Below are 22,420 nucleotides of genomic sequence, written 5' to 3'. Positions count from 1 at the left end.
GTATTTAGTTAGTTATTTATGCATTTTTATATAGCGCGGACTTTACCCGAAGGCGCTATTTATTTATTTATTTTTTTGGGACGCTACCTTTTTATTTAGTTTTAAACATTGATGGCTGAATTTTATGGCACTGTACTTCTGAAGTCCCTCGAGTTTGGTTACAATACTTTCTATCCAAGCCGATAGCGTAAGGCGTTTGGATATGTACTGATCCTGGACCCCATATCTGAACCGAGTCATCACATAATTCATAAACCGATCGAGCACTCGAAATCAAGACACGGCCCTTTTTTACACCCTTTTTAGTTGAAGTCATTTACTTTGTCCATTACCTCATAAACCGGCTTTAATAATGTTACCGCTCTTTAGGGGCTAACATGCAGAAACCCTGCAGCCTTTCGGGGGGATCCTATTCAGCCCAAGCTCATTACATATCTGCGAGGCATGCTTTATACTCAAGAGCCTCGGGGCCTCTTCGCATTCTGCAGGGGGGGCATCATTTTGCGCTCCGCCACAGCAGGCTGCCTCTCTGTGCCCGTTCTGCATTGGCGAAGGCTTGTACCCCAGCTCTCAGGCAATTCACGGGTGCTCGGACAACGGCTTTTTAACTAATTTAAATGAAAAGGTTTCCGGCTATCACTTGTTTGTTTAATATTACGGGCATGTGGGTTGTGTGATGCTGCATAAACAGATGCGTTTGGAGTTTATTTACCGATCCGCTATGGAGGGGCTTTTCTTTAATCTGTTGGTGGCTGTTTTTTTTTTTTAATTTATATTGCGTCTTCATGTACACATGATGTTTGACTTTTTTGAGCAATTCGTTACGTTGGGCTTTTGTATAATTTGATACTAGCTGTTATTTTATTTATATTGCGTCTCCCGATGGTTGTGTGATGCTGCATAAACAGATGCGTTTGGAGTTTATTTACCGATCCGCTATGGAGGGGCTTTTCTTTAATCTGTTGGTGGCTGTTTTTTTTTTTTAATTTATATTGCGTCTTCATGTACACATGATGTTTGACTTTTTTGAGCAATTCGTTACGTTGGGCTTTTGTATAATTTGATACTAGCTGTTATTTTATTTATATTGCGTCTCCCGATGCTGTGTTTGCCTGCCCCGCCAGCTCTCCAAGGTTGCTATTTGTTTCTTTCCCATCTGCGTACATCACTTGCGGGATACAGGTAAATCTGCATTCTAGAGTTGCCTTTATTGTTTTGAGGCCGGGCGCAGGGGCTGCTCCGATGTTATCAAGGCTGCTATCCCACTGCTAAGGCGGTGCTGCACTCACTGCCTTGTTTATATTTGTTTTAGTTCCGTGATGCTCCGATCTTTGCCCCTTCCGAGTGGAGCTTCCGAGTGGAGCTTCCGAGTGGAGCTTCCGAGTGGAGCTTCCGAGTGGAGCTTCCGAGTGGAGCTTCAGAGTGGAGCTTCCGAGTGGAGCTTCAGAGTGCAGAGTGGAGCTTCAGAGTGGAGCTTCAGAGTGGAGCTTCAGAGTGGAGCTTCAGAGTGGAGCTTCAGAGTGGAGCTTCAGAGTGGAGCTTCAGAGTGCAGAGTGGAGCTTCAGAGTGGAGCTTCAGAGTGGAGCTTCAGAGTGGAGCTTCAGAGTGCAGAGTGGAGCTTCAGAGTGGAGCTTCAGAGTGCAGAGTGGAGCTTCAGAGTGGAGCTTCAGAGTGGAGCTTCAGAGTGGAGCTTCAGAGTGGAGCTTCAGAGTGGAGCTTCAGAGTGCAGAGTGGAGCTTCAGAGTGGAGCTTCAGAGTGGAGCTTCAGAGTGCAGAGTGGAGCTTCAGAGTGGAGCTTCAGAGTGGAGCTTCAGAGTGGAGCTTCAGAGTGGAGCTTCAGAGTGCAGAGTGAAGCTTCAGAGTGGAGCTTCAGAGTGGAGCTTCAGAGTGGAGCTTCAGAGTGGAGCTTCAGAGTGGAGCTTCAGAGTGGAGCTTCAGAGTGGAGCTTCAGAGTGCAGAGTGGAGCTTCAGAGTGCAGAGTGGAGCTTCAGAGTGCAGAGTGGAGCTTCAGAGTGGAGCTTCAGAGTGGAGCTTCAGAGTGGAGCTTCAGAGTGCAGAGTGGAGCTTCAGAGTGGAGCTTCAGAGTGGAGCTTCAGAGTGGAGCTTCAGAGTGGAGCTTCAGAGTGCAGAGTGGAGCTTCAGAGTGCAGAGTGGAGCTTCAGAGTGGAGCTTCAGAGTGGAGCTTCAGAGTGCAGAGTGGAGCTTCAGAGTGGAGCTTCAGAGTGGAGCTTCAGAGTGCAGAGTGGAGCTTCAGAGTGGAGCTTCAGAGTGGAGCTTCAGAGTGCAGAGTGGAGCTTCAGAGTGGAGCTTCAGAGTGGAGCTTCAGAGTGGAGCTTCAGAGTGGAGCTTCAGAGTGGAGCTTCAGAGTGGAGCTTCAGAGTGGAGCTTCAGAGTGCAGAGTGGAGCTTCAGAGTGGAGCTTCAGAGTGGAGCTTCAGAGTGGAGCTTCAGAGTGGAGCTTCAGAGTGCAGAGTGAAGCTTCAGAGTGGAGCTTCAGAGTGGAGCTTCAGAGTGGAGCTTCAGAGTGGAGCTTCAGAGTGGAGCTTCAGAGTGCAGAGTGGAGCTTCAGAGTGCAGAGTGGAGCTTCAGAGTGCAGAGTGGAGCTTCAGAGTGCAGAGTGGAGCTTCAGAGTGGAGCTTCAGAGTGGAGCTTCAGAGTGGAGCTTCAGAGTGCAGAGTGGAGCTTCAGAGTGGAGCTTCAGAGTGGAGCTTCAGAGTGGAGCTTCAGAGTGGAGCTTCAGAGTGCAGAGTGGAGCTTCAGAGTGGAGCTTCAGAGTGCAGAGTGGAGCTTCAGAGCGGAGCTTCAGAGCGGAGCTTCAGAGCGGAGCTTCAGAGTGGAGCTTCAGAGTGCAGAGTGGAGCTTCAGAGTGCAGCTTCAGAGTGGAGCTTCAGAGTGGAGCTTCAGAGTGGAGCTTCAGAGTGGAGCTTCAGAGTGGAGCTTCGGAGTGGAGCTTCAGAGTGGAGCTTCAGAGTGGAGCTTCAGAGTGGAGCTTCAGAGTGCAGAGCGGAGCTTCAGAGCGGAGCTTCAGAGCGGAGCTTCAGAGCGGAGCTTCAGAGTGGAGCTTCAGAGTGCAGAGTGGAGCTTCAGAGTGCAGCTTCAGAGTGGAGCTTCAGAGTGGAGCTTCAGAGTGGAGCTTCAGAGTGGAGCTTCAGAGTGGAGCTTCGGAGTGGAGCTTCAGAGTGGAGCTTCAGAGTGGAGCTTCAGAGTGGAGCTTCAGAGTGGAGCTTCGGAGTGGAGCTTCGGAGTGGAGCTTCGGAGTGGAGCTTCAGAGTGGAGTGGAGCTTCAGAGTGGAGCTTCAGAGTGCAGAGTGGAGCTTCAGAGTGCAGAGTGGAGCTTCAGAGTGGAGCTTCAGAGTGCAGCTTCAGAGTGGAGCTTCAGAGTGGAGCTTCAGAGTGGAGCTTCAGAGTGGAGCTTCAGAGTGGAGCTTCAGAGTGGAGCTTCGGAGTGGAGCTTCGGAGTGGAGCTTCAGAGTGCAGAGTGGAGCTTCAGAGTGGAGCTTCAGAGTGCAGAGTGGAGCTTCAGAGTGCAGAGTGGAGCTTCAGAGTGGAGCTTCAGAGTGCAGAGTGGAGCTTCAGAGTGGAGCTTCAGAGTGGAGCTTCAGAGTGGAGCTTCAGAGTGGAGCTTCAGAGTGGAGCTTCGGAGTGGAGCTTCGGAGTGGAGCTTCGGAGTGCAGAGTGCAGATTCAGAGTGCAGATTCGGAGTGGAGCTTCAGAGTGGAGCTTCAGAGTGGAGAGTGGAGATTCAGAGTGGAGATTCAGAGTGGAGAGTGGAGCTTCAGAGTGGAGCTTCAGAGTGGAGCTTCAGAGTGGAGCTTCAGAGTGGAGCTTCAGAGTGGAGCTTCAGAGTGGAGCTTCAGAGTGCAGAGTGGAGCTTCAGAGTGCAGAGTGGAGCTTCAGAGTGTCAAGAGCAATGCCAATAGCTCTAACTTTAACAAAGGCAAAACCATTGCATTGTAAATGCTTGTTATTTTACCGAATCACATGCTCATGCTGCTGCCTGGTTTGTCTACATGCACACAGGCAGAATCACTCGGTACAAAATGGCTCCTGTTCACTCGTCAGTACGGTCTTGCGCCGCCCCACCTTTCCCCTGCCAAATACATTCATTCCAAATACTGCTTATTTTCATATCAGACTGACTTCTCACATCTGGGATAGCAGGGGCACCTTCCACAGTGATTAGTGCTTCACAAAAAATAATTCTCGGCTAGCGCTCAGAAGCCTTGAAGCTTTGATTGAATGACACTGCAGTTTGATGCCCCGCTCGTTTTTTGATGCTATGCGTTCCAGACACTGATTTTATTAAGACTCACTTGGAGCTCTAAACTGTCACTTGATCTTTCTTTGGGTCATTTCGTTTGCCCGGAAGGACTAACATATCTGTGAAACCCTCTTCTTTTATAGTTTGAGCATCGTCTTCGTTTAGCAGGATAACATTATACATTTGAAAATACAAATATCCGGGAAGAGCAGAGAGCAAATCTCCGCGATGTTGGGCATTCTCCTATCATAAAGGAAGCGTGTTGGTGGGACCTGTGGCATCTAACGCATCATTTAACCCTATATGCGTGGGCACCTACCACAATAATGTATAGGATGAGTTTGTTCCGTTCCCGTTTTTAATTTGATGTAAAACTCAAATCACTGCACACTCTCTACTACACACTCTCTACTACACACTCTCTACTACAGTCACTACTCTCTACTACACACTCCCTACTACAGTCACTACTCTCTACTACACATTCTGCTACACACTCACTACTACAGTCACTACTCTCTGCTACGCACTCTACTCTCTACTACACTCTACTACACACTCTCTACTACACACTCTACTACACACTCTCTACTACAGTCACTACTCTCTGCTACGCACTCTACTCTCTACTACACACTCTACTACACACTCTCTACTACACACTCTACTACACACTCTCTACTACAGTCGCTACTCTCTACTACACACTGTACTACACACTCTACTACAGTCACTACTCTCTACTACACACTACTACCCACTCTCTACTACAGTCACTACTCTCTACTACACACTCACTACACACTCACTACTACAGCCACTACTCTCTTCGACACACTCTATACTAGACACTCTCTACTACACACTATCTACTACAGTCACAACTCTCTACTACACACTGTACTACACACTCTACTACAGTCACTACTCTCTACTACACACTACTACACACTCTCTACTACAGTCACTACTCTCTACTACACACTCTACTACACACTCACTACACACTCACTACTACAGCCACTACTCTCTTCGACACACTCTATACTAGACACTCTCTACTACACACTATCTACTACAGTCACTACTTACTACACTCTCTACTACACACTCTACTACACACTCTACTACACACTCTACTACACACTCTACTACACACTCTACTACACACTCTACTACACACTCTACATTACACACTCTACATTACACACTCTACATTACACACTCTACATTACATACTCTACATTACACACTCTCTACTACACACTCTCTACTACACACTCTACACTACACACTCTACTACACTCTACTACACACTCTGCTACACACACGCTCTACTACACACTCTACTACACACCCTCTACTACTCTCTACTACTCTACTACACATTCTCTACTACTCTACTACACACTCACTACTTTCTACTACACTCTACTACAGACTCTCCACTCTCTACTCCACACTCTCTACTCCACACTCTCTACTTCAATCTCTCTACCTCAATCTCTCTAATTCAATCTCTCTACCTCAATCTCTCTACTTCAATCTCTCTACTTCAATCTCTCTACTTCAATCTCTCTACTTCAATCTCTCTACTTCACATTCTGTATTACACACTCTCTACTACACACTCACTACTCTCTACTACACACTCTCTACTACACACTCTACTACACTCCCTACTACACATTCTCCTACACACTCTACTACACACTCTACTACACACTCACCACTCTACTACACACTCACCACTCTACTACACACTCACTAGTCTCTACTGCTCACTCTCTACTACACACTCTCTACTACACACTCTCTACTACACACTCTCTACTACACACTCTCTACTACACACTCTCTACTACACACTCTCTACTACACACTCACTAGTCTCTACTACACACTCACTACTCTCTACTACACACTCACTACTCTCTACTACACACTCTACTACTCACTTACTACTCTCTACTCACTCTCTACTACTCACTACTACTCTCTCTACTACTCACTATTACTCTCTACTACTCTCTCTACTACTCACTCTCTACTACTCACTCTCTACTGCTCATGACAATGCCATTTATTTATCTGTTTCCAAAACCAACACATAAATAAAACATTTGTCATTTACAATGCCAAAAGCGCTAACTTTTGCAAAGGCGAGACCGTTGCATTGTAAATGCTTGTTTCCATACTTGCGTTTCTCCTATAGGAATAATTTATGCTGGACCGAAATAAAATCTCAATTCGATCAGAAAAAAACAAACTCATGGGTCGATTTCTTGCGAACAGCCCTGGATGTACTAGAGATGGACGAAGCCTGGAATCGAAAGTTGGATAGAACCACATTTAATAGAGCGTGTAACGCCACGGCCAAGAAATTGTCTTTTATCGAAGACAAAAGAAGATTGACTAAACGACGCCACGCCTGGGCGGTAATACACTCGTATACTGCACTAAAACTGCAACTCTACTTAGTGGCGCATTTTCGGCTATCTTTAAAAAAGAGGTTCACGGCACACAGATTGGGCGGCCACAATACGAAGGATTTAGTCCCTACCTGAAAAGAAAACAACAAGCCGAAAATTGCTGTCTGTGCGGATAACGTAAAGAATCAATATGCCATTTGATGTGCGCTTACAACTCTTTAAAATTAGAAATAAGGAAGCTGCTAATGGCACCTTTTGAGGACTTACAAATTCGTGCCTGCAGACAGGCGGTAATAAGTTGGATGGGGGGGCTCTTCCAATATTTTAATTTGCCGTTGTGTAAAATTCATGACCCAAGTGAACAACCTCTTATTAAAAGCAGATAAAGAATACATGCTAGGGGTGGAACAGCTTAGGGATTTTTTAGAATTTATAAATATTTAAAAGTTTTACTGAAAATACAAGGTTTTTTAAATTGCGATTGTTATACATTTTATTCTATGCTTTATAGTTGTGATAAACCAAATAAAGTTTCTTTTTGATTGATTGATTGATAGGAGTTATCCACAGGATTTTTAAAGAACTGTTAAGCATTCATGCTGCTGACTTCATTATTACAAAGCATTGACAAATGCATCAGCCAAAATGCGTTTGCTTAATAAAGCTATCCATGGCCTTGTGAGTGCTCCATGCAGTTGCTTCATTTGTTTGATCCATGTGCCCACTCTCATGTTTATGGGGGTAGCACCTGCCTTGGCGTTCGGCAGACTTTGGTGGACCTGAGCTTCCATCTTTATTGAAAATCCTGCCAGAACCGCTGTATTTCTGTTGGAGGAAAGCAGCTAATTCATCTACCAAGACGTCCAAGTCTAAAAGTCATCCATTATTCAGGTGCAGGGATGTATGGTTATTAAATATCTCTGGCAGGGTTGTCTGTCTCATAACACTCTGAATCTAGATGAAACTAACTTTTTTTACAGAGTTTTATATAGCGCAAACTTGACCCGGTACCGGGTATCAGAGTGCTTTACATAGCTCCAGTTGCATTACATGAGGACTTATTCATTTTTGTTAGGCACGGGGAGATTAAGTGATTTTCCCAGATTTACAGGATGTTCAGCTTTATTGCCGAGACTCGAACCTGGCTCCCTAGATTCGAGGTCTACCGCCCTAGCTGTTAGGCCAACTCGTCATATTAAATAGAAAGAGAGAGACACCTGTGTGTTCTCTTTGTCTCTGAAACAGGAGCAACATTCATTATATCCCGGGTGCTCTGGAGATCCAACCGGGTGCGCCTCCCCAAACTAGGAGGTTCACAATGGTACCGTTCACCACTTCTTTGGCCTCTTGGTGCTTTTGTTTCTTCTGAAAAGACTGATGTTTAAAATTGTGGAATTAACTGACAAAAGCTCTCCAGTGGAGCACTGTGCATTCTGTCCATCAATTGTTCTTTTTGCATTGTGCATTCAAACTTTGCCTCCCACACATTATGGGGCCGATTAGGATGGCGGTTAATCCGCATCCCCCGGGCCGGCGGAAGCCACCGCCGGCCTGGAGGATGCGGATTAACCGCCGCAGCCACATACAACACCCACCGCCAGATTAGGATGGCGGTGGGATTGAGGTTGGACCAGCGGCGGACGGCAGGTCCATCCGCCGCTGATCCGCGGGGTGGGGAGGGCCATTTGGTGACGGTGTCTGCAAGGCACCGTCAGCCAAATTAGGATCTTCACGGTGACATGCTTTTCCGCTGCGGCTTTTCTGGCGTGGAAAAGCATGTGGACTTTGGCTTTTGGGGGCACGTTGCGGGCCCCCAGGGTGTTGGGGGGTGGGGGTTGCACATGGGGGGTAGCTATGGTACCCCCCAACATTTACATGCACAAAGCGGCAGGCACTGCGCGGTGCCTGCCGCTTTGTGCATGTAAATGTAATTCATGCATTTTTAACATTGCGGCGGGTGCTGCTTGAAGCAGCACCCGCCGCAATGTTAATAATATAGGATGTGACCGCCAGGGTGGCGGTCACATCCTAATTTGCACGGAGGGACCGCCGCTGCCCCTGCGGACGGTCCCTCCAACTCTGGGGTGGCGGACGGACGAAGGTCCGTCCGCCATCCTAATCTGCCCCTATATGTGGATGATGAGGTTTGCAGACTGTAGGGTTTACCTATAAAACTCTGTAGCAGAGTGGGGTAGAGCTTGTGACCCAACAACATTACCAATGAAAAAGTGAGAGTTATGTTGTAGGCTATAGCAGTGAGGTTCTCTTTAAGCCCTCCATCTTGCTGGTGTCACCTAAGATAGTCAGGTGTAGTTGCCAATGGATTGTGTGCCCATGGAAATGACGTAAGGGGTTGCGTGTTGTATTTGTCATTGTGAAGAGTTTGTGACTTTTCCGTTTCTTATCTGGCATGTACTGTTCCTAACTTAGGTTTGACTAGATTCGATGCTGCCCTGCTTTATTGATTTCTCCTCTTCCTATAGTTGAAACTGATTTCTCCTCTTCTTTCCCTGTTTTCGTTCATCCTGAGTTTAGCGTCCTTGTGTAGGGATAGGTGACGAGTGATGCTAGAAAGCTTCTCCCTTCATGAAGATGGGTGACATTTTCCGAGTTTGTTTCTTGTGAACCTAGTCTTACTCACTCCAGCTAAGTATCCTGCTAGAATCCAGCTGTAGTGAATCATTTTCCTTGGTGTGAACTCATGCCTTTTAGCTCTGAGTGACAGCGAGGAAAGCCAATGGCTGCCACTCTAAGAGCTGCAAATTTTTCCATTCCCAGGGGTCCTGTCCTGGGACGTCCAGCTTCCAGGAAGGAGGGAGAAGTACGGGGCTCGCTGAGCAACCAGTAAGCTGTAGCTACACAGCAATGCACTCACGAGCGTATGCACCGGTGCAATGCTTCCAGCTGTAGCAAAGACCTCCATTTTGGCTTCCGTTAAATTGTTAAAAAATGTTGCCAGTTTTAGACTTAGTGAAGATGGCAAGTTTTCTAAAATATACAAAGTTACTAGGTGACAAGCTTTGGCACTTCAAACAGTCACTTTCTTGTATCTGCTAATTCCTAGCCTAATGGTGCGGTGCAAGATAGCCCTTGTGCCCCCAACGTCCCGTTGTTTTCTTGCCCAATAGAAACATCTCTTGGGTTCCTTTGCCCCAAGCTTCCTACTTTCTGCCTCCCTGTTCCCTGAGAGCCTCTATTCTTTAGGCTGCCTGATCCAGACTAGTTGGGATGGATGAATGGACACAGACAGAACTGACAAACAGACAGATAAAAATATATGCACCCAGCCAGGGAGAAATAAGCAGAATAAGACTTAGCTTTGCTGTCTACATCCAGTGAGAGATAGCTCTGCTGTCCAAAGCAAGTGGACAATAACTATGGAGTCTGCCATAAGCAGTTGATTGTTTTGCTGACTGTGAAAGGAGAAGGATAGCTCTGCTGTCTGTGACAACTGAGCATTTGACCTATTGCACCAAAGCCGGGTCAGATGTCAATTTATTTCCAGTCCCAATGCTGGTGTGTTACTGCACCTCTACCCAGGAAGACTGCAGGGACATGCACGCCTTCCTGCTCCCTTTCAGTAATTGATACATTGTCTACAAAACCAAGAGTTAGGAGAGAGCTAGGAGAGGTAGTTCAGAGGAGTGAGGGCCAGGGAGAATCCGTTGATTATTTCCATAAAGAGGTTGACTTTTTGGGAGGTCAGGGACATCAGGGATTGAAAGACAAACTCTCACTGGGTGTTAAGAGCCAAGCCTGAAGAAACACAAAAAAGAGATGGGCGGATTGCTTGAACTAATCTCAGCCTCTGGTAAATACTTCTACACATTCCAGTCCATTTGACCTGCCAGTACAGGTCCAGAGGGGAACACCAGCAATCCCAGTTCAATTTCAGCTTTTTGAGCCTCATCAGTGAGATGCAGCTCAAGCGCAATGTCACACTGAGCACGGGACCCACATCTGGGCATACCCGTTGCACTTAGGGAGTCTCACTTAGAAAATAAAGTGGTGGGTGCTTGAATTAATCTTGACCATTGGTAAGTAAAAGACCAGTCTTTGCGCTCACAGATCCACAGCTGCATAAGCCAAGCTACTGGGCCCTTACTCTAACTCTATGGTCCCAGTGTGCCTGTTCTGGCAAATTAGTAATCATCTCTAAAAAGTGCATAGACGTCATTTAGGTGTTACCAGGGGTAGAAGATGCTGCTGCTAACTGGTCCTTAGGTACTGCTTTCCCTTTGCTAGCCAATGAAACAACTGGCACAAGAAGTAAACAGGCCATCTAAGAGTCAAAATAGCTATCTGTAGTATCCTTTCCTTACTCTTTTCATAAGCCTACAGACTAGGTGATGTAATCTGTGGGCGAATGGTTTGGAGCAGCGTAATTTAGACGCCCTCCTTGCACGTCACAAAAGTGCAAACTATACATGTGTGCTTGAAATTATACTCACTGTGTGTCTTAACTTCATTAACATGTGTCAAGCATTTAAACGCATTGCAGAAATGCATTTACTGTGGAGACTAGAGGTTTATCAACATGTGTACTAATATTTAGTTTAAACAATGAAAAAATGTATTTCTTATTCACATTATATACTTCTACATAAGCTATATTGTATGTATGTTGAAAGTTATAGTTGCATATGTAAACATGTATTCTTTTTTAATACATTTTGAATTTATTCATAAAGTTACACATGCATGTATAACTATGTAATTGAAGTGCACATTAAATGCTTAACTAAAGTTAGCCTGACTAAATGCCTCAGTGCACATGCATTTGGCTTTGCCAGCATGTTTACTTCTTTCCTTGCAGGTTTATTATATTTTTTTTGTTAGCTAGAAAGGCTCATTGTCTGTATTAGATGGCAGATAGGGAGACCTGAAGGGAAACTTGGCAGTGTACGTGGAGAAACAATCGAAAGAGGCCTTCTGTTCATCGTGTACCAGGATGGCAAGATGTTCAAGGTTGAGAACCAAAGCTGTAGTTCGATACGGTGTGAACTTGAACTGATGTTGCAGACGCAATCAAGTATTGATTGGATTGGTCCCTGGTTGTGTGAAAGAGAGAAGAATGTTTGGAATCTCTTGTTACTTTTAAATTGGTGTTCTCATAGTTGAAGGTAGAGCAGATTTCTTTTAGACTTGGAGCAGTACAGACCTCTCTATTTGCCCTATTCGAGCAAGTTTGAAGCTTTATGCTAAAGAAATTGTTCCTGTTCCCTAGCCTTCTACTGAAGTCTGATCATGCTGACACCTTCCTTCCCTTTCATGCTCCTGATTTAGGAGCCTTTGAAAGTTGACCTAGTTTTGAGCCAGACTTGGAGGGAGAAACTCCTTTTTCCATGTTTCTTCATGGAACACCTGTTTGCTTTAATCTTTGTTTAGACAATTGTGATTATTACAATTCTATATGTTATTCTGTTGCGCCAACTGAGATACTTTAGCTTGCCCATTGTATTGTTGCATTTATTTAATTTATTCTTGGTTTGCTTACATACTAGATTTATTGGCAGACCAAATTAAAAACTCTAACTAACGGCCACATGCATCATTGTAGGATTTTGCGGTTCATAAATTGCGAAAATTAAGGAATCACAATTTAAGAATTGCAAAATCCTATGCATCAAGACATTTTTAAAGTTTTTAGGATTTCTTCATTTTCTGTATTTGCGATTCCTTAATTACGAATCGCAATTAAGGAATGGCATTACATTGATTCCTATGGGCCTAGAGGCCCACAGGAATCAATGCCTTTTTGCAATTTTTATTTTGCGAATCGCAATTTGTTGACGCAATTTGTTGATGCACCCTTGAAATGTTTTTTTAAGTGCAAGTTTCACACACACATGTCCAAAGGACATGTGTGTGTGCAATATGACACTTTCAAAAATTCTTTTTTGAGCATTTTTGAAAGATTTCGCAAATTAACATGAGGGTCAACCTCGTGTTAATTTGCACCTCCTATTTCCGAATTCACATTTTTAAAAAAAATTCATGCATCGCATTTAAGGAATTGCACAAATGCGATTCCTTAAATGTAATCGCATTTTTAGGAAATGCAAAAAATTGTGAGTTTTGTGAAATTGTTTAATGCATCCCAAAAAGTGATTTTGGAATAGCAAACGGCCGATTGTTCCGAATCGCACCGTTTGCGACTCCAAAATCACTTGATGCATGTGGGCATATATTCCTTGATTCCTGGTCCTTGCTGTGGAGTCAGATTGGTTTCACAAGTCAGAAGTGTATTGTTGATGTTTACTCCTTTTCAATGCTTAATTTCAGCTAATAAAAGTCCATATGACCATTGGGGAAAGATCTTTGAATACTTTACCAGGAGATTGCATTTCAGGGCCCAGTGCTACATCATTGTTCATGATGTCACGTCATCTGTCAGTTTGATGAATCAGTGTTTATGTAAATAAGAGCTGTGAATCTATTGCAGAATGTTGGGGATGGGGTAAAAAGTGCAGATCATTGCCTAATTTACTCCATGCTTTATGAAAGAAAATTGATGCCAACAGCACTAAAGTGCTAGTCTGGGGTTCTATGGTCTCTAAAACACATACACACACAAACACACACACACATACACATACTTGCAAACACAAACATGCAAACCCACACACATGCACACATAAACAAGGACACATACATGCATGTGCGCGTGCGCGCACACACACATACATACATGCTTTACATTATGCAGACTCTGAGTCTGTGGTGCATATGTCCAGGGAGGTGAAGCGCCTGAAAGGAATAGACCATAACTGAAGCCACTAGAAAAACATGAATAATTATGGATTTACTACATTTGCCACTTTTTCTTCCGTTGCTGTAGAATTTCCAGTTTCCAATCCAAACAATTTTGTTTCTAGCTCAGAGACCATAAAAGCTACCCAAAGAAATGCACCCTCAAGTGATTCAGTGCTGCTGCAGACACTTTCCAAGTGTTACCTGGTGACATTTTAGGTCGCAGCCTACCAGACAGCACTGCTGTCTGGTTTGCTAAAGACATTTGGGGACATTCCGAAAGCTGACCTAGGAATGCATTCCACCCGTTGCTTATCATGTGCTTTGTGTTGTGTAACTCATGTTTTCTGGCTTTTTATTTGCTGCCTTTATTTGAGTTTTTCCCTCCCGTTGAACAAACCTTGTTTACTGTATTCTTCCACAAACTTGCTTTCTGTAAACAGACCTTTATATCTTGTTCTTATCTTTTCACATTTGCTGGGTATTCAAAGACAGAGATCAACTGTAGAGCTATGTCTTCCGAGGGAGCTTGGGGTTTGCTTTTCTTTCTCTGACCTCAAAGTGAGGGCATTTATAGGAAAGAAGAATACAGATTACTTTTCCCATGCAGACTGCTCGTGCCCCTCTAAATGCTTCGGTTTACAAGACTGTAACATAGCCCTTAAATAACACATCCTGTTACATGCGGATTACAGATTGTAACCCTCACTTTTTTATGCAACAAACATCTTGTACATTGGTTTACATACTTACATGATTTATTGTCAATGTATAATATGTATGTTATGTAAAGCGCTCTGACACCCTGCACTGGGATAAGTACCACTATAAAAGAATGAAAATATTGATATTTACATAATTTTTTGTGCAAATACTGGGAAAGACTAACACATCTGACATTCTTACAGTGCATGCATTTCTCTTATATACAAGGACTGGACAAAGTCAAAGGCATGCCTCTCTTAATTACCTGTGAAGTGATAACAAGCTGCGAGTCACATATTTGACCTCCTGGCATTATCCCCTTTAACCTATGCTGATGTGTTCTTGGGAAACAACAAATTATCATCAGTGCTATTTCATAACACTTTAGTAGGCTTCTTTTTCTCTTGTACATTCCTTTTGCACACACACTTTTCTGTCACTCTATTTGTGCAACAGGTGCAGTTGCACAGGGACAATCTGGCATCAAGGACATATTGAAAACAAATGAATTTTCTTTACAGGATACAAGGATACCATTTCCTACATTCCACAAAGGACCGTGATACACTGCCTAACGCACAATACAAGCCTATATAATATGTGTCGGGAACTGTTTTTAACCACCAGATATCCTCTAAGATTACTCACAAAAAAGAAAAAAAAACAATGAATAAATATATATATTCTGTCCACTTCTCCCATTAATGGCTGCCGCTCTCGTCACGGAGGGTACACCAGCTTATGAGGACCGTCTCATATAATCTATGTTCCAAAAGAGACGCTGGGCACTCCGGGCTTAAATTCCAATGAGTTTATTCAAATTCATACGTGCAACCCTCTGCTGACTAACGCGTTTCGGCACCTTGGCCTTCGCAGAACATATATATATATATATATATATATATATATATATATATATATATATATATATATATATATATATATATATATATATATATATATATATATATATATATATATATATATATATATGACGGAGAAGTTACCTCAAAAGAAGAACTCAGAGGCCAAGGGGAGTTCAGGGAAAACAGCTTGATTTAATCATAGTTTCCCAGTGGCGGCGAATGCATTTCGGCTCATCAGCCTTCTTCAGCGCCCAATCACTGTGGCATGTCCTTCCCCAAATGACTCCTTCCTGCGTAAAATACCTCCCAGCACCTGGATCTCCTCCCCCTGAAGTAGTTGACACACCCTTAGAAGTTCGTGTGAAATGAAGAACACCAAGTCCCAGAATGCACTGTAGCGGTCAGTCCGGGCGGGTGGCGTGGGGGAGTGAGTCAAACGGTAGGTTCGTGCTGGCAAGCAGGTAGGTGGTGGTAGGCGCGCAGTCATGGAACCGGAGAAAGTCCACTGCCGTTTCCCTTGGTCCCCTCGTGCAGCTACTGACAGAAACAGCACACAGTCAATCCGCTGGGCAGAGGCAGTCAATGCGGACTGGGCTCCTAACGAGGTAAAATACCAAAGTCTCCCCAATGGTGCTGTGTGAATCCTGGCGGTCTCCGGAGCTATCGATCCCTCGATTCAGAAATAGTGCTGAAAGCAGCGTAGTGCCAGACTTTGCTCCGGGACACTTTGGTGTAGCAGGGCCTTCTGTACTACGTCGCAGGCAGGCGCAGAATACATGACGGAGAAGTTACCTCAAGAGAAGAAGCAGGGCCTTCTGTACTGCGTCGCAGGCAGGCGCAGAATACATGACGGAGAAGAAGTTACCTCAAAAGAATATATATATATATATAAATATATAAAGAATATTATTTCATGGTTACGCTTCATTGACAATTTATTTATTGTCTGGGATGGCGAATTGGAAGGTGCTAATGAGTTCATTAATGCAATAAACTCAATCAATTTACAGTTCACCAGTCAAATCAGTAAGGATGAGGTCACATTTCTAGATGTTAGACTCAATGTGGTAGGCAACAAATTGACAACGACCTTGTTTCAGCCGTGGGCCGTGGAGGGAGTTACGGTGGGGCAGGGAGGCAGGGAGGGGGAGGGGCAGGGTGGAGAGGGCTAAAAACCGGCATGTGGATAATTACAGGTAAGTAAACAATTTCAATAATAAAACGAATTTCGTAGCGCGCCCTGCATTGCAAAATGCGATGCAGTGCGCGCTATGAAATTCGTTTTATTAATTAAATTGTTTACTTACCTGTACTTATCCAGGTGCCGGTTTTTAGCTCTCTCCACCCTGCCCCTCCCCCTCCCCGCCTCCCTGCCCCACCATAACTCCCTCCACGGCCCGCGGCTGCCCTGTTTAGAAAACCGTAGCATCCTCGATACCAGGGCTAAAAGCACATGGCTAATGGCAAGAAAAGGGTTCTTTAAATGTGCAACTTGTAAAGCCTGCCAATATGGCATAAATACAACCAGCTACACTACGGCATTTAACAACAAGCCTCGCAGCATAGAACAACATCTTACCTGTAAAATAGAGCATGCTGTGTATGTTTTAACATGTAGCTGCAAGTTACAATACGTAGGTAGCACAAAGCTACAGGCGCACAAGAGAGTCCCACAACACATGCGAGCCATTACAAACAATGATGAAAGTTACCCTGTAGCGAGACAGGTCCATAACAATGATTTGAAACACTTTAAATATTTTGTCATAGATACAGTGAGTCCCCAGAAGAGAGGAGGGGATAGGGAGCTCAAACTTAGAAGAATGGAGCCATCATATATACTAGAACTAGACTCCAAGCACGCCAGGGGGCTCAACGCCAGTGAAGATTTATATATGTATCTGTGACAGAAGAAATTTGATAGGAACTGATAAATCTGTAATTTTGAATGAATTTTTTGTAAATATGTAGCGTTTTTCTACTGTTTTTCTCTATCGTCTTTTTTGTATAGATACAGGTTATTTTAGGGAAGATATTTAAATATTTATATTTATATATACATAAATTTTTTTATGAGGAGGACTATTTATATTTATATACGATATTTATAATTGGATTTTAGACATGAATTTTAGAAAGTACATATATTTTATGTGTATTTCTTTATGGTCTGAGGTCCCAACATACTGTATTGATCAAATGTGCCAATTATTTATTGTATTTATCATATTTATGGTCCTTTGCTAATTTGCACTATATTAGAGCATGGTATCTCCCAGTAATTGATTCTGGTCTATAAGAGTAAGAGAGAAAAAACACATGGTTTTCGTTTGCAGATATATTTGATTAAGAAAATGTTCAAATGAGGTACTTGAAAGTATAATATGCCTGCAAAATATGAAACATTAATGTGATGTATTGATTTTTATTGTGGTATCTTAGGGTTCAGGGTTAAAGTTCAGCACATTATTTTCATTATTATTAGTTTTTTATTATATTTTTCATTATAAATATTTTTGGTATGCACAAATTTGTTATGGGTTAGCACAATTTATTATTGACAAAGCATTTGGACAAAGATTGAGAATTAGATCGGGTGAATTACACAATTAGGCATTTAAGCCAAAACCTTGTGCAAATTACATTGGGATATAAGAAGTAATAATGGATTGAGTACTCACTAATGCATTTAAGCGGGTATTCTCCTTTTAATATATACAAATATGTATTGTACTGTGGTATATGACTTGTCACCTAAGAAACATACAGACTATGAAATGTAGTATTTTTATTATGTTAATGCCTTGTTATTTCAAAGCACTCGCACTTTAAATAGCGAGGGTAAATGTGTGAGGGTGTCATGTGATCAAGGGCGGGAGCGCCCGAAACGCGTAATGGCAGAGGCGGCTAAAATAAAGTAATCTATTGCGCAAATACATTGGGTCCACGCTCGTCTTTTCTAAATGGAATAGAAATTGCAAGCTCGAGCAAGAAGCTATATATATATATATATATATATATATATATATATATATATATATATAATCCAATTGCCTCAGCTTTCCAGGGTGCACTCTACAGCACGTTCCCTCGACGGTCTTTAGCATTTCTCGCCCTCATCCGGGTAATTATATTCGCCTGACGCGTTTCTGTGGCCCAAGTACCACTTCCTCAGAGGCGTTCTCCTGCATTGGCTGAATTGCGCTTCTATCACGCATGCTTATTTGCTGATTACCATTTGTGGGACCGGCTTAATTTCTTGATTGATCCGCACTGCATGCTGGTCTTAGTAGTCCTTTGCGCAAGAAATGTTTTTTTCAGCTAATGCAGATATTTGGAGATAGTGTCATTTTCCTTAGTAGGATCCGATTCGTGAAAGCGAGTCATTTAACATGCAACGCGCTGTGCTGACAGATTGGAAAGGTTCCTCTGCCTTGGCCGCTCGCTTGTCTGAGCCGGTGCATCCTGCACGGGAAGGCCCCCGTGTCAAATTTTTATAATCCAATTGCCTTGGGTGTGGTCAAAGAAATGCCCGGTAAATATGACGCATGAACAAACATTTCTTGAAGGCAGCCCCTGATGACGGGAAAAGGTTCCCAGAAACGCGTCGGGCCAATTCTATGTGATGTGGAACGGAGAAGTGCGCAGAAAGAAAAGCCCGCAGGGCGGAGGAATGTCGAGTGCCTCCCCAAAAGCTTAGGCACTTTGGATAACATATATATATATATATATATATAATAACTTAAAAAACAAAGATTAGTGTGTGTGGCTCTGTGTGTGTGTGGCTGTGTGTGTGTGTGGCTCTGTCTGTGTGTGTGTGTGTGGCTCTGTCTGTGTGTGTGTGTGGCTCTGTCTGTGTGTGTGTGTGTGTGGCTCTGTGTGTGTGTGTGGCTCTGTCTGTGTGTTTGTGGCTCTGTCTGTGTGTGTGTGTGTGGCTCTGTCTGTGTGTGGCTCTGTCTGTGAGTGGCTCTGTCTGTGTGTGGCTCTGTCTGTGTGTGTGGCTCTGTCGGTGTGTGTGGCTCTGTCTGTGTGTGTGTGTTTGGCTCTGTCTGTGTGTGTGTGTGTGTGTGGCTCTGTGTGTGTGGCTGTGGCTCTGTGGCTATGGCTCTGTGTTAGACCTGTCAGCCCTAGGGTGGTCTTTGCCTATTTTATTCGCCCTTGCCTTATTTTTCCCACCTTTTTTTGTTGGCCTTAGGTCTCCGGGCACCTTCCCATTGCTAACCAATGCTAAGGTGCAGGTGCTCTCTTCCCCCAACATGGCTGCCACTGATCCCTGCTACTGCAGTGTGGTCTTTTCAGGCGCACTCTAGTTGCCAGGAGCTGGCTGGAACCCCTAAACATTGTAACCATCCAGCCTGCCTTGCCTGCCCACAGTTAGAGTAGGTAAGCTCCTGGCACCTTCTAGAATAGGGGCGGAGTATGTTTTTCCCGCCTTAGAGGGTGGTCACCTGACCTGGGCCTATATAAAGAAAAGGAGGGAAAGTTTTCAGTCAGTTGGGGCATCACTGACCTGGGGGACCCTACGCAGGAGACTTAGGCTGTAGGGCCTAGTCAGGGACCTATGCCACTGGGAGTGACAGGGGTTAGGTGCTACCTTCCAAGTTGAGTGAGGAACCCTGAACTAGCCCACTGATCAGGCCCGGCGGGAGGGGAACCCAGGGACCACCTGAAGTGACCTGCTGAGGAAACTTGTCAAGCCTTCAACTCACCCCCCCCCCCCTTTCAAGAAACCAAGACTCTACTTCAACCAAAGGGCGCCAGAACCAACAAGCACCGAGAAGAATCTCCCTTGCGCTAATCAGGACTACTGGGGATCAGCCAGGTACTGTGCTGTGCCAATTCTGCCCCCTCTGTCAGCACCTGGGGCCCCTGCGCTATCCTGCACGAACTGCCTGGCCTGCCCAAATGAATTGTGCTGGCCCTCCAGTGCTCCCCTCTGTGCCCTGGGAGAAACGCTGGGCCCCTGCACCCTGCTGCCCGCTGAAGCGCTACTGCTATCTGAGCGCTAGCCCCCAGAACTGCGGTGCCCCTTGAAGCGCTGCATTTGGCCCCTCAAGCGCTCACCTGCCGCGTCCTGTGAAGCGCTATGATTTGCCCCCAGGCGGCCCCCAGTGCCAGGAGAGGGCTGCCGCCGTGTGCTGTAAGCCGCGCCCGGCCCGGAGGAGTGGGCGGAGAAGACGCCGCTTTTCAGCGTACCCAGGGGCCGCTATCACCGTCGCAGCCCGGCCAGAGAGTGAAGAATTCCCGCGGCGGCCCCCGGAGCCTGAGGTAGGCCGCCACGTCTGGTAGAAGGCCGCGCTAGGCCCTGAGGCTGCAAACTCGCCTCACGTGACGGGGGTGCCCGGCCACGTCATCGGCCGCGCCCCCCTTGAGTGCCCCGTGATTGGAAGAGAGGCTGCCTCGCCCCGCAGGCCGCGCTGCCATTGGCGGCCGCGCCTCCCCTCCGTCTGCCGCGATTGGTCCTCGGGCCCGGGGAAGACTGAGAGAGGCCCGGGCCCGTCCTGCTGCCGCTACCATCTCCGCTGATCCCCGACTGGTTCCGAGGCCAGAGGAGGCCCGGGACCGGTCCCGCAAGCAGCGAGGAGACCGCGGAAGGGCCGCAACCTCCCCACCAGCCTCTGGAACTGCCGCAAGGGCCTCGGAGGGCCGAAGATTAAAGGTAACCCCCGGGGGAGGAGGGAGGCCTCAAGATCGCCCCTCCCCTTGGGGGTGGAACTGTTGCTGGGCCCCGTTGGCCTTAATTAACAGCCGAAGAGTTGGAAAACCCCCAGGGAGTAGGGCGGAAGGCCCCGGGAGGCCCTGAGTTCACCCCTCCCTGGGGAAAACTGGTGACTGGGCCCCGTTGGCCCTAATCTAGTCAAAGAAGGCCCCTGAACTGGGCAACAACGTGGACCAAGCCTTTAGTGACAGTTTGGGCCATAAAAGTTAGCCCCTGGCTTGGGGATTAGTTCATCGCAGGCTACTGCTAGGCCCTGATCAATACCAAGATTACTCTTGCCTGAGGAATGGGACATTATTGCTTTTTTTTTTTATTTATTGAGACCAGACATTTAGCAATACAGATTCCTTCTTACATAACAGAATTGGTTATTAATACAGAATAACAAACAGAGGCATTAAACAAAATAGGTAAACGGTACACCTAAGCATTCCTTGAAAATGAAAATAAGGAAAGCAGAACAGAAAAAGAGAAATAGAGGACGATAATGCGGCAATAAAGTTACTATTCCATTATCTAACCTATTCCGCCACCGGCTCCCAAATCCTGGTTGCCAGTTGCTGCCTCCTCCCCCCTTTACATGAAAAAACAGAAAATTCTAGCCGGTGTATAGCTAACAATCTTGCTCGCCACACCACAAAAGTTGGAGCTTTCGGAGAAAGCCACTGAGATGTTATACACAGACGGACCTGCGACATAGCAATAAATATAAGGGCTGATTTATATAAGGAGTTACTGCCTGCTAGACGGTTACCAACCTCAACCCCAAATATCACAAGTGCCGGGGTCAATGCACATCTAATCTTAAGTGTAACATTAATAAAACGCTCAATATCTTCTAGAAACCCACCAAGGGATGGGCAGGAATGAAACATATGTATTATATCGGCTGTCAACAGCCCACATCGTGCACAGGCATTGTCCTTTATGGCACCCCATTTTGCAATCTTAGCGGGCATGTAATATAAATCTAACATTGCCATATAGCTTTGAGTCTTAAGTGAGCCTGACACGATAACCTGGCTAGCAAGTTCTAACACCGAAGTTAAATCAATTCCAGCCCTCCTGAAGAAACCCACAGCAGACCCCTCTGAACTTAAAAACTACCGACCCATATCCCTCCACCCATTCCCGGCCAAAGTCATCGAGAAAGCCGTTAATAGCCAACTCGCCGCCTTCCTCGAATCCAACAACTCCCTCGATCCCTAACAGTCCGGATTTCGAGCCAAACACAGCACCGAGACCGCCCTCATCGCAGCAACAGACGACATCCGAACACTACTGGACAACGGAGAAACAGTGGCCCTCATTCTACTCGACCTCTCCGCCGCCTTTGACACTGTCTGTCACAGCACCCTCATACAACGCCTCAGCAACATCGGCATAAGAGGAAAAGCCTTGGACTGGATCATCTCGTTCCTAGCTGGGAGAACTCAGAGAGTCCGACTTCCCCCTTTCAAATCAGAGGCCACCGAAGTCATCTGCGGTGTACCACAAGGATCATCACTCAGTCCCACCCTCTTCAATGTTTACATGAGTCCACTCACTTCCATCACACGTCAACACGACCTTAACATCATCTCCTACGCTGACGACACCCAGCTGATCCTTTCCCTCACCAAAGACCCCAAGACCGCCAAAACCAATCTTCACGAAGGCATGAAAGAAGTAGCCGTATGGATGAA

Source organism: Lissotriton helveticus, chromosome 7, assembly GCF_964261635.1.
Source record: "Lissotriton helveticus chromosome 7, aLisHel1.1, whole genome shotgun sequence".
In the NCBI taxonomy this organism is placed as follows: domain Eukaryota; kingdom Metazoa; phylum Chordata; class Amphibia; order Caudata; family Salamandridae; genus Lissotriton; species Lissotriton helveticus.
Note: the sequence above shows the minus strand (reverse complement) of the source record.